Source organism: Nerophis lumbriciformis, linkage group LG05 (assembly GCF_033978685.3).
Source record: "Nerophis lumbriciformis linkage group LG05, RoL_Nlum_v2.1, whole genome shotgun sequence".
Lineage (NCBI taxonomy): Eukaryota > Metazoa > Chordata > Actinopteri > Syngnathiformes > Syngnathidae > Nerophis > Nerophis lumbriciformis.
In genome coordinates, this window is record NC_084552.2 from 3,392,501 (window position 1) to 3,405,000 (window position 12,500).

General features: G+C 33.8%; 1 protein-coding gene across 1 annotated transcript in view; it reads right to left on the reverse strand.

The window, feature by feature from the left end:
* The window catches only part of foxp2 (forkhead box P2), a 476,912-nt gene that overhangs the window by 427,196 nt on the left and 37,216 nt on the right, over window positions 1-12,500 (reverse strand). Inside the window, exon 2 of the mRNA XM_061961406.1 lies at window positions 1,671-1,753. The gene's annotated coding sequence lies outside the window, so the exon portion shown is untranslated. The remainder of the gene's footprint in view (window positions 1-1,670; window positions 1,754-12,500) is intronic.

Sequence of the window (12,500 nt, forward strand, 5' to 3'; positions counted from 1 at the left end):
AAAAAAATAAAAACAATTTATATATATATAAATTGTTTTTATTTTTATATATATATATATATATATATATATATATATATATATATATATATATATATATATATATATAAATTGTTTTTATTTTTTTTGCACACACCTTCTTATTCATAATTTTGTATTTTTATATATATACTTTTTTATTTATTTATTTATTTTTTTCGGACACACCTTCTCATTCAATGAGAAGGTGTGTGCAAAAAAATAAAAAAAATAAAAACAATTTATATATATATATATATATATATATATATATATATATATATATATAAATTGTTTTTATTTTTTTGCAGACAATTTATATATATATATATATATATATATATATATATATATATATATATATATATATATATATATATATATATATATATAAATTGTTTTTATTTTTTTTGCACACACCTTCTCATTCATAATTTTGTATTTTTATATATATACTTTTTTATTTTTAAAAAAAAAAAATTCGGACACACCTTCTCATTCAATGAGAAGGTGTGTGCAAAAAAAAATAAAAAAAAATAAAAACAATTTATATATATATATATATATATATATATATATATATATATATATATATATATATATATATATACATATATATATATTTATATATATATATGTATGTATTTATACATTGAATGAGGAGAATGTGTGTCCAGACTTTTGGCCTCTACTTTTATATATATATATACTTTTATATATATTGTCTATATATATACATTTTTTATTTTTTTATTTTTTTTTTGCACACACCTTCTCATTCATAATTTTGTATTTTTATATATATATACTTTATTTTTATTTTTTTTATTTTTTTCGGACACACCTCATTCAATGCATTTTCTTTATTTTAATGACTACATTGTAGATTGTCACTGAAGGCATCAAAACTATGAATGAACACATGTGGAGTTATGTACTTAACAAAAAAAAGGTGAAATAACTGAAAACATGTTTTATATTCTAGTTTCTTCAAAATAGCCACCCTTTGCTCTGATTACCGCATTTTTCGGAGTATAAGTCGCACCGGAGTATAAGTCGCACCAGCCGAAAATGCATAATAAAAAAGGAAAAAAAACATACATAAGTTGCGACTTATAGTCCGAAAAATACGGTGCTTTTTCGCACACTCTTGGCATTCTCTCGATGAGCTTCAAGAGGTAGTCACCTGAAATGGCTTTCACTTCACAGGTGTGCCTTATCCAGGGTTGATTAGTGGAATTTCTTGCTTTATCAATGGGGGTTAGTTTCTACAAAATAGCCCACCCGTTGCTCTGATTACTGCTTTGCACACTCTTGGCAGTCTCTCGACGAGCTTCAAGCACACCTGTGAAGTGAAAACCATTTCAGGTGGACTACCTCTTGAAGCTCATCGAGAGAATGCCAAGAGTGTGCAAAGCAGTAGTCAGAGCAAAGGGTGGGCTATTTTGAAGAAACTAGAATACAAAAGATGTTTTCAGTTATTTCACCCTTTTTTTTTGTTAATTACATAACTCCACATGTGTTCATTCATAGTTTTGATGCCTTCAGTGACAATCTACAATGTAAATAATCATGAAAATAAAGTGTGTCCAAACTTTTGGCCTGTACTGTGCCGCCATACAGATGCTGTCTATGTTATGCATGAGACTTACCCTTAAAAGGTGTGACCGGGCGGTGTTGTCCGTCCAAAGGTGTGCAGGGGTGGGGGGTGGAGTTGTCCCACGGCTGCAGCAATCTGCGACATTAAACATGTCATTAGCATTTATTCATCCATTCAGAGCGGGTGCAGGCGTGTGCGGGCTCGACGTTGTCTTGCGTAACTATTTTCTGTGTGAAGGTAGTAAAGTGCACCTGGATTTTGCTGTGAAACGGGAGAATGTGTGTGTGTGTGTGTGTGTTTCAATGTAGTGTACAGTGCTCTAGTGCACACACACACACACACACACACTCTTGTATTTCTTACCTTCTTGAGACCTCCGAAAAATGCCTACTTCTTTAGAACCACCCTTTTCTCGATATATAAAGATTTGTATTTACAACATTAATAATACATACATACTATGCAAATATAAAAAAGCTTGTTGTGAAAAATGACTTGGAATTTCAGAAGAAAAAGGTCACAATTTCACAAGTAAAACTTAGAATTTTGGCTTTTTTTTTTATAATAAAAGTCGTAATTTTACTCAACGCAAGTCAAAATTTTACAAGAAAAACTAAACATTTGTGCAATATTGTGATAAAAGTTGGAATTTTACTCATTAACAGTCGCAATTTTACAAGAAAAGCTTAACATTTTGGCAATTTAATGAAAGGAGTCGTAATTTTACTCGACAAAAGTCACAATTTTATAAGAAAACTTTAAATTTTGGCAACTTTATAATAATAATCGGAATTTTACTTGGTAAAATTTATAACAAAAGTCATAATTTTACTAAAAAAAAAAATCACTATTTTACCGGAACAACAAAAAAATGGCAATAGTGTGATAAAAGTCACCATTTTGCATTAAAAATTATTTTACATAAAAAAGTATTAATTTTACGAGAATATATTGCAATATTATAGAAACAGAAAGAATATGAGATTTTAGTTAATTTATTTTATTTATTTTTTTGTTTGTAATTGGTTTTTAATCTTCATTACTATGGAAATATAAAAAAGCTTGTTGTGAAAAATGACTTGGAATTTCAGAAAAAAAGGTCACAATTTCACAAGTAAAACTTAGAATTTTGGCTTTTTTTTATAATAATCGGAATTTTACTTGGTAAAATTATAACAAAAGTCATAATTTTACCAAAAAAAATGTCACTATTTTACCAGAACAACAAAAAAATGGCAATAGTGTGATAAAAGTCAGAATGTTATATGACAAATGTCACCATTTTGCATTAAAAATTATTTTACATAAATAAGTATTAATTTTACGAGAATATATTGCAATATTATAGAAACAGAAAGAATATGAGATTTTAGTTAATTTATTTTATTTATTTTTTTGTTTGTAATTGGTTTTTAATTTTCATTATTTACTTCACGTTATTACAGCATGTCTCTATATACATATTTATTCATTTATTTTTATTAATTTTGGCCAAAGAGGGCACATTTCAATTTCTTACACACACTTGTTATTACATATGTTGGCCAGAGGGGGAGCACTTCAAAATTTTACACACACTTGTTATTTCATATGTTGACCAGAGGGGGAGCACTTTTAAAACCGACACACAGTCAATTTGAAAAATCCGTCCTTTTTGGGACCACCCTAATTTTGATAGATTTCACCACCAGGGGCTGCAAATGAGACATTCTCTATTAGATGCAATGGTTTTCCATATTGGGACCATGTGGAAGGTACTTTTCCTTGTTGATGTCTCAAGAAGGGTACAAATACAAGAACATACACACACACACACACACACACACACACACACACACACAAACACACACATACACACATTCTTGTATTTCTTACCTTCCAGAGACCTCCGAAAAATGCCTACTTCTTTAGAACCACCCTTTTCTAGATATATAAAGATTTGTATTTACAACATTAATAATACATACATACTATGCAAATATAAAATAGCTTGTTGTGAAAAATGACTTGGAATTTCAGAAAAAAAAGGTCACAATTTCACAAGAAAAAGGTCACAATTTCACAAGTAAAACTTAGAATTTTGGCATTTTTTTTATAATAAAAGTCGTAATTTTACTCAACGCAAGTCAAAATGTTACAAGAAAAACTGAGCATTTGTGCAATATTTTGATAAAAGTTGGAATTTTACTCATTAACAGTCGCAATTTTACAAGAAAAGCTTAACATTTTGGCAATTTCATGAAAAGAGTCGTAATTTTACTCGACAAAAGTCACAATTTTATAAGAAAACTTAAAATTTTGGCAACTTTATAATAATAATCGGAATTTTACTTGGTCAAATTATGACTTTTGTCATAAAAAAAAATCACTATTTTACCAGAACAACAAAAAAATGGCAATAGTGTGATAAAAGTCAGAATTTTATATGACAAGTGTCACCATTTTGCATTAAAAATTATTTTTACATAACAAAGTATTAATTTTATGAGAATATATTGCAATATTACAGAAACAGACATTTTATTTTATTGTATTTGTTGTTTGTAATTAGTTTTTAATCTTCATGATTTACTTCAATTTATTACAGTATGTTGTCTGTCTATCTGTGTTGGCCCTGCGATGAGATGGCGACTTGTCCAGGGTGTACCCCGCCTTCCGCCCGATTGTAGCTGAGATAGGCTTAATAACAGAAAGAAACGACCCTTTTGTGTGAATGAGTGTGAAGGGAGGGAAGTTTTTTGGGTTGGTGCACTAATTGTAAGTGTATCTTGTTTTTTATATGTTGATTTAATTTAAAATAAAAAATAAAAATAAAATAAAAAAATAAAAAAACGATACCGATAATGTCCGATATTACATTTTAAAGCATTTATCGGCCCAAAATATCGGACATTTCTAGTTTTTAATCTTCATTATTTACGTATTGGGACCATGTGGAAGGTACTTTTCCTTGTTGATGTCTCAAGATGGGTAGAAATACAAGAACACACACACACACACACACTCACACACACACATTCTTGTATTTCTTACCTTCTTGAGACCTCTGAAAAATGCCTACTTCTTTAGAACCACCCTTTTCTAGATATATAAAGATTTGTATTTACAACATTAATAATACATACATACTATGCAAATATAAAAAAGCTTGTTGTGAAAAATGACTTGGGATTTCAGAAGAAAAAGGTCACAATTTCACAAGAAAAAGGTCACAATTTCACAAGTAAAACTTTGAATTTTGGCATTTTAATAATAAAAGTCGTAAAAGTCAAAATTTTACAAGAAAAACTGAACATTTGTGCAATATTGTGATAAAAGTTGGAATTTTACTCATTAACAGTCGCAATTTTACAAGAAAAGCTTAATATTTTGGCAATTTCATGAAAAGAGTCGTTATTTTACTCGACAAAAGTCACAATTTTATAAGAAAACTAACATTTTGGCAACATTACAATAATAATCAGAATTTTACTTGGCAAAATGATGACAAAAGTCATAATTTTACTAAAAAAAAGGTCACTATTTTACCGGAAAAACAAAAAAATGGCAATAGTGTGATAAAAGTCAGAATGTTATATGACAAATGTCACCATTTTGCATTAAAAATAATTTTACATAAAAAAGTAATATTTTTACAAGAATATATTGCAACATTACAGAAACCGAAGGAATATAATATTTTAGTTATTTATATTTTTTTGTTGAATTTTTTCTTTGTAATTGGTTTTAAATAGGGATGTCCGATAATTGCTTTTTGCCGATATCCGATATTGTCCAACTCTTTAATTATCGATACCGATATCAACCGATACTGATATATACAGTCGTAGAATTAACACATTATTATGCCTAATTTGGACAACCAGGTATGGTGAAGATAAGGTCCTTTTTTTAAAAATGTATAAAATAAAATAAGATAAATAAATTAAAAACATTATCTTGAATAAAAAAGAAAGTAAAACAATATAAAAACAGTTACATAGAAACGAGTAATTAATGAAAATGAGTCAAATTAAGTGTTAAAGGTAGTACTATTAGTGGAGCAGCAGCACGCACAATCATGTGTGCTTACGGACTGTATCCCTTGCAGACTGTATTGATATATATTGATATATAATGTAGGAACCACAATATTAATAACAGAAAGAAACGACCCTTTTGTGTGAATGAGTGTGAAGGGAGGGAGGTTTTTTGGGTTGGTGCACTAATTTTAAGTGTATCTTGTTTTTTATATGTTGATTTAATTTAAAAAAAAAAAAAAAAAAAAACAACAAAAAAAAAAAACATCCCGATAATTTCCGATATTACATTTTAAAGCATTTATCGGCCAAAAATATCGGACATTTCTAGTTTTTAATCTTCATTATTTACGTATTGGGACCATGTGGAAGGTACTTTTCCTTGTTGATGTCTCAAGAAGGGTAGAAATACAAGAACACACACACACACACACACACACATTCTTGTATTTCTTACCTTCTTGAGACCTCTGAAAAATGCCTACTTCTTTAGAACCACCCTTTTCTAGATATATAAAGATTTGTATTTACAACATTAATAATACATACATACTATGCAAAAATTAAATAGCTTGTTGTGAAAAATGACTTGGGATTTCAGAAAAAAAAGGTCACAATTTCACAAGAAAAAGGTCACAATTTCACAAGTAAAACTTAGAATTTTGGCATTTTAATAATAAAAGTCGTAATTTTACTCAACGCAAGTCAAAATTTTACAAGAAAAACTGAACATTTGTGCAATATTGTGATAAAAGTTGGAATTTTACTCATTAACAGTCGCAATTTTACAAGAAAAGCTTAACATTTTGGCAATTTCATGAAAAGAGTCGTAATTTTACTCTGGGGGAGGGAGATTTTTTGGGTTGGTGCACTAATTGTAAGTGTATCTTGTTTTTTATATGTTGATTTAATTTAAAAAAAAAAAAAAAAAAAAAAAAAAAAAAAAAAACGATACCGATACCGATAATAAAAAAAAAAACGATACCGATAATTTCCGATATTACATTTTAAAGCATTTATCGGCCAAAAATATCGGACATTTCTAGTTTTTAATCTTCATTATTTACGTATTGGGACCATGTGGAAGGTACTTTTCCTTGTTGATGTCTCATGAAGGGTAGAAATACAAGAACACACACACACACACACACACACACACACTGAAGTTAAAAGGTGCAGCGCCTGAAGGCACAAGATCTCAACACCACGTAAATCACTGCGTTACTCTGACACACGATTGATTCCGCATCCACTCGCATTGGGGGGACGAGACGGGACGTCATGTGATCTATAGCCTTCACAACGTATCAGTGTTTATCATATCACAAATGAGAGCGAGGAGGTGGCACAAAAACGGTCTTCTTCCTCAATCCCCCACGCCGATGACCCCTTACAGCGCTACCAGCAACTCTTGAGGAATGTGCTTTGTGAACTGTAGTGGGGAGGGAAAAAAAAAAAAAAAAAAGCAGGGAGCTCAAAGAGGCACAACAAAAACAGTTTACAGAAAAATGTTGAAGCATGAAGTAAAATCTGACACCTTTTGCTCCTGCAGCTGTTGTTGTCTCCGCCAGCTAACGTAACTCTGAAAGTTACGGGCGGATTTTAACACAACTTTCAGGAAATGTCCGAAATGGCATTAGGCAGTGTTTCTTAACCAAAGTGCCCCTTGTTGGGCCGCAAAAAAAAATAAAAAATGTGCGTTTCTCAGCTGTGCGACGCAGCGCTATTCAGTTGTGATACACTTTTCCACCACTTGACGATATGAAACAGAAAAAGTCGGGTGCTCACGTCAGCGCAAAAATGATGACTTAAGGGGGTGAGGCTGTATGTTGTTTTCGAATAGAATAGAAAAGAATAGATGTTTATTGTCATTTGCACAGGACAGTACAGGTACTTTGGAATTATTGTGCGTTTCTCCCTGAGTCCACTTGGACAAAAACAAGGGATAGATAGTAGAATGGCATTGTTTAAAAAAAAGGAAAAAGAATGAATATATATATATATATATATATATATATATATATATATATATATATATATATATATATATATATACATATATATATAAATTGTTTTTTAAATTATGAATGAGAAGGTGTCCAAAAAAAATTAAAAAATAAAAATAAATTATTTTATATATATAAAAAATTAAAATAAATTATTATAACATAACTTATTTTTATTTAAAAAAATAAGTTATATATATATATATATATAAAACTTATTTTTATTTTTTATTTTTCATATACAGGTAAAAGCCAGTAAATTAGAATATTTTGAAAAACTTGATTTATTTCAGTAATTGCATTCAAAAGGTGTAACTTGTACATTATATTTATTCATTGCACACAGACTGATGCATTCAAATGTTTATTTCATTTAATTTTGATGATTTGAAGTGGCAACAAATGAAAATCCAAAATTCCGTGTGTCACAAAATTAGAATATTACTTAAGGCTAATACAAAAAAGGGATTTTTAGAAATGTTGGCCAACTGAAAAGTATGAAAATGAAAAATATGAGCATGTACAATACTCAATACTTGGTTGGAGCTCCTTTTGCCTCAATTACTGCGTTAATGCGGCGTGGCATGGAGTCGATGAGTTTCTGGCACTGCTCAGGTGTTATGAGAGCCCAGGTTGCTCTGATAGTGGCCTTCAACTCTTCTGCGTTTTTGGGTCTGGCATTCTGCATCTTCCTTTTCACAATACCCCACAGATTTTCTATGGGGCTAAGGTCAGGGGAGTTGGCGGGCCAATTTAGAACAGAAATACCATGGTCCGTAAACCAGGCACGGGTAGATTTTGCGCTGTGTGCAGGCGCCAAGTCCTCTTGGAACTTGAAATCTCCATCTCCATAGAGCAGGTCAGCAGCAGGAAGCATGAAGTGCTCTAAAACTTGCTGGTAGACGGCTGCGTTGACCCTGGATCTCAGGAAACAGAGTGGACCGACACCAGCAGATGACATGGCACCCCAAACCATCACCCAACCATGCAAATTTTGCATTTCCTTTGGAAATCGAGGTCCCAGAGTCTGGAGAGGCACAGGATCCACGTTGCCTGAAGTCTAGTGTAAAGTTTCCACCATCAGTGATGGTTTGGGGTACCATGTCATCTGCTGGTGTCGGTCCACTCTGTTTCCTGAGATCCAGGGTCAACGCAGCCGTCTACCAGCAAGTTTTAGAGCACTTCATGCTTCCTGCTGCTGACCTGCTCTATGGAGATGGAGATTTCAAGTTCCAACAGGACTTGGCGCCTGCACACAGCGCAAAATCTACCCGTGCCTGGTTTACGGACCATGGTATTTCTGTTCTAAATTGGCCCGCCAACTCCCCTGACCTTAGCCCCATAGAAAAGCTGTGGGGTATTGGGAAAAGGAAGATGCAGAATGCCAGACCCAAAAACGCAGAAGAGTTGAAGGCCACTATCAGAGCAACCTGGGCTCTCATAACACCTGAGCAGTGCCAGAAACTCATCGACTCCATGCCACGCCGCATTAACGCAGTAATTGAGGCAAAAGGAGCTCCAACCAAGTATTGAGTATTGTACATGCTCATATTTTTCATTTTCATACTTTTCAGTTAGCCAACATTTCTAAAAATCCCTTTTTTGTATTAGCCTTAAGTAATATTCTAATTTTGTGACACACGCAATTTTGGATTTTCATTTGTTGCCACTTCAAATCATCAAAATTAAATGAAATAAACATTTGAATGCATCAGTCTGTGTGCAATGAATAAATATAATGTACAAGTTACACCTTTTGAATGCAATTACTGAAATAAATCAAGTTTTTCAAAATATTCTAATTTACTGGCTTTTACCTGTATATATTTATATTTATATTTATTTTATATATATATATATATATATATATATATATTTAAAAAAAATTTTTTTTTTTTTTGGACACACCTTCTCATTCATAATTTTTTATTTTTATATATATAATTTATTTGTATGTTTTATTTTTTTATTTTTTTTGGACACACCTTCTCATTCAATGCATTTTCTTTATTTCCATGACTATGTGCATTGTAGATTGTCATTGAAGGCATCAAAACTATGAATGAACACATGTGGAGTTTTGTACTTAACCAAAAAAAAGTGAAATAACTGAAAACATGTTTTATGTTCTAGTTTCAAATGCAGCTGGAGCCTATCTCAGCTGCATTTGAAAATTCCAAAAAACGCCCCTTTTAGGCTGCATGACCCCCCAATTGCCAGGTTTTTTTTTTTTTTTTTTTAAATATACCACACATATCTAAATGTAAGTCCATTGCATTTGAGTATTCATGAAGGCCTAATAATGCTGCTGATGACATGGAGCACTTTGCACACTAAGTCAAGATCAACCATCCAAGAGCCGCGCCATAAATACCTTCATAGTGCAGCAAAAAAGGAGGGCCCGCTGATGAAAGAGGACATTATGCTAACAAGTACGATTACTGTACACAATATCTTTAAAAGTAAATACTAGTAAAACGGGGTATAGGAGGAGGGGGTGCGGTGCGCCAGGCGGAGCTCCTTATCAGCGAGCAATTGAGGCCCGCTCAAAGAAAGATGGAACTCATTCTATTCATGGTCAGACGTGTAATTACCCTCAGCTCACAGTCTAGACGCGGGCCGCTTTCACAGTATTTAAGACCCCCGTGTGCGACGTGCAAGCGCCGAGTCCGGCGCGCGTTAAAATCTGCGGGCAGATAAATTAGCGAAGAATGCAATAAAACAGACACAATGAGCGGAGAGTTTATCCGCGGTGCTGCTAAATGAGATTTCTTTGAAATGCAGATGAGTGGTGTTAGATTAGTGATTTTTAGCTGCTGTCAACATCATAACAAAATACAAATGCGATTGTTCGCCGGAGTCTTATCTCCTTGCTTCCATCTGCTGGTTGGTTATTTACCTCCCCCCCTGCATGATTTAGTATGCAGATCTAAATAAGGGGGGCTTACTGCACAATGGCTTCTTAAGCTTCTACATCAAGGTATTTGAGGAACCGGTAGTCACATGAAAAGGCTGCCCATCAAAGGCCCATCTCTAATGAACTCTCGCCCGTATCAGAAGGGGGCTTTAATGCCAGAAGTACAAATCACCAGGAAGACGGCCAAGGGGAGGCGGAACAGCGGCGGCGGCGGCGGTGGTCTGCGGTTATCAGATGAGATTAACTCGGCACAGGCGTTAAGTCAGGGTTTGTTTTTTTTTTGTGGTTTTTTTTTTGTCCGGCGTCCATTCATGTGGACTAAGTGTGGATGAGGAGCCCACTCATGGAAAGTACTAGATGATGATGGACAAGCGCGGAGGGGCTACAGGTTGGTCACTTAGCACTGACAACAGAGCTCGCACGCCGATGTTCAGGCCTCAAGCGAAGGATAATAACATTTCTGAGTCACTATTAAGTGTGGAGAACTGTGAAAAGGGTTTCTAATAAAGCACTAAGTGATGATGGACAAGCGTATATCACTTAGCATTGACAAAGAGAGAGTCCGAAACAGCAGTCCGCCACAAATACATTAAGAACTTCCTATGTTTATGCGGAGAAATCTAGACAGCTGGGAGATACAGAAATGTCTGGAGTCAATTGGTTAGACGGGGTATTGCAGAGGCAGATTTGAGGAGAGGCCAGCTCGCAGAGGAGAAGAGAGACAGGAGGATGTTTGCACTAAGTGCAACAGGGACTGTCAGAGGTGTGGACTCGAGTCACATGACTTGGACTCGAGTCAGACTCGAGTCATGAATTTGATGACTTTAGACTCGACTTGACAAAATGTAAAAAGACTTGCAACTCGACTTAGACTTTAACATCAATGACTTGTGACTTCACTTGGACTTGAGCCTTTTGACTTGACATGACTTGACATGACTTGCTACTTTCCCCAAAACCCAAAGATGAAAAAGTTATTCGGGAGCGCTCCATATTTTTCATTGTGTACTTGTCTATCAGCGTTGCGTGTGTCAGCTGGTGTGCTCTCAGTACAACAGCTAATCAAATTACATCTACTTTGTTTTCATCACACAGCATTCATCCAATCAAATTGCAGGACAACCAACAAACCAAACCACACGCCAGTGAACAAAAAATGATACCTAAAATAATTTTGTTTGGGTATAAAAATTACGAGGTGGTCAACACAAAACGGTTTGCAGTATGCAACACATGCGGTTCCAAAATTACTGATGGAGAGGCAACAACTTCCAACTTCGTCCGGCATTTGAAGTTGCACAAAGAAGGGTAAGTTTTGAATGTAAGATAACGTTTATTGGCTAAGTAACGTGACTTTTATTTGCTGTGTAGTTAAATCAGTGAGGCTGTAAACTCACTGCTAACGTTATAACGTTATTGCAAACACGGGAATCTGTTGCAGTTCACTACCTTATTCATACTTTTTGTTCAGTGATTTTTTTAAGCAGGGTTACGTTAGTCAATATATCACACGTAACGTTAGACGGCGGTCAGCAGCACCGCGTATTTTAGCCACCTAAAAAAAGACAAAAATAGTAAAATAAAGGTCAGTTAAAATGTGTACTATATTATGAATATGTGTACCGTTTTAGCTAGCTTTCTGACATACTGTTGGTTGTTTACCTCAGTGGTCCCCAACCACCGGGCCACGGCCCGGTACTGGTCCGTGGATCGATTGGTATCGGGCCGCACAAGAAATAACTTTTTTTTTTTTCTCTTTTTTTAATTAAATCAACATAAAAAACACAAGATACACTTACAAGTAGTGCACCAACCCAAAACAACTCTCTCCCCCTTTTGTTCTGGGCATTGAACATGAAGACTCTTCCTTCACTGTTCCGAGTGGCCATGAGAGTCTTGGCAGTGCCTGCCTCCAGTGCTCCAGTGGAGCGAGTTTTCAG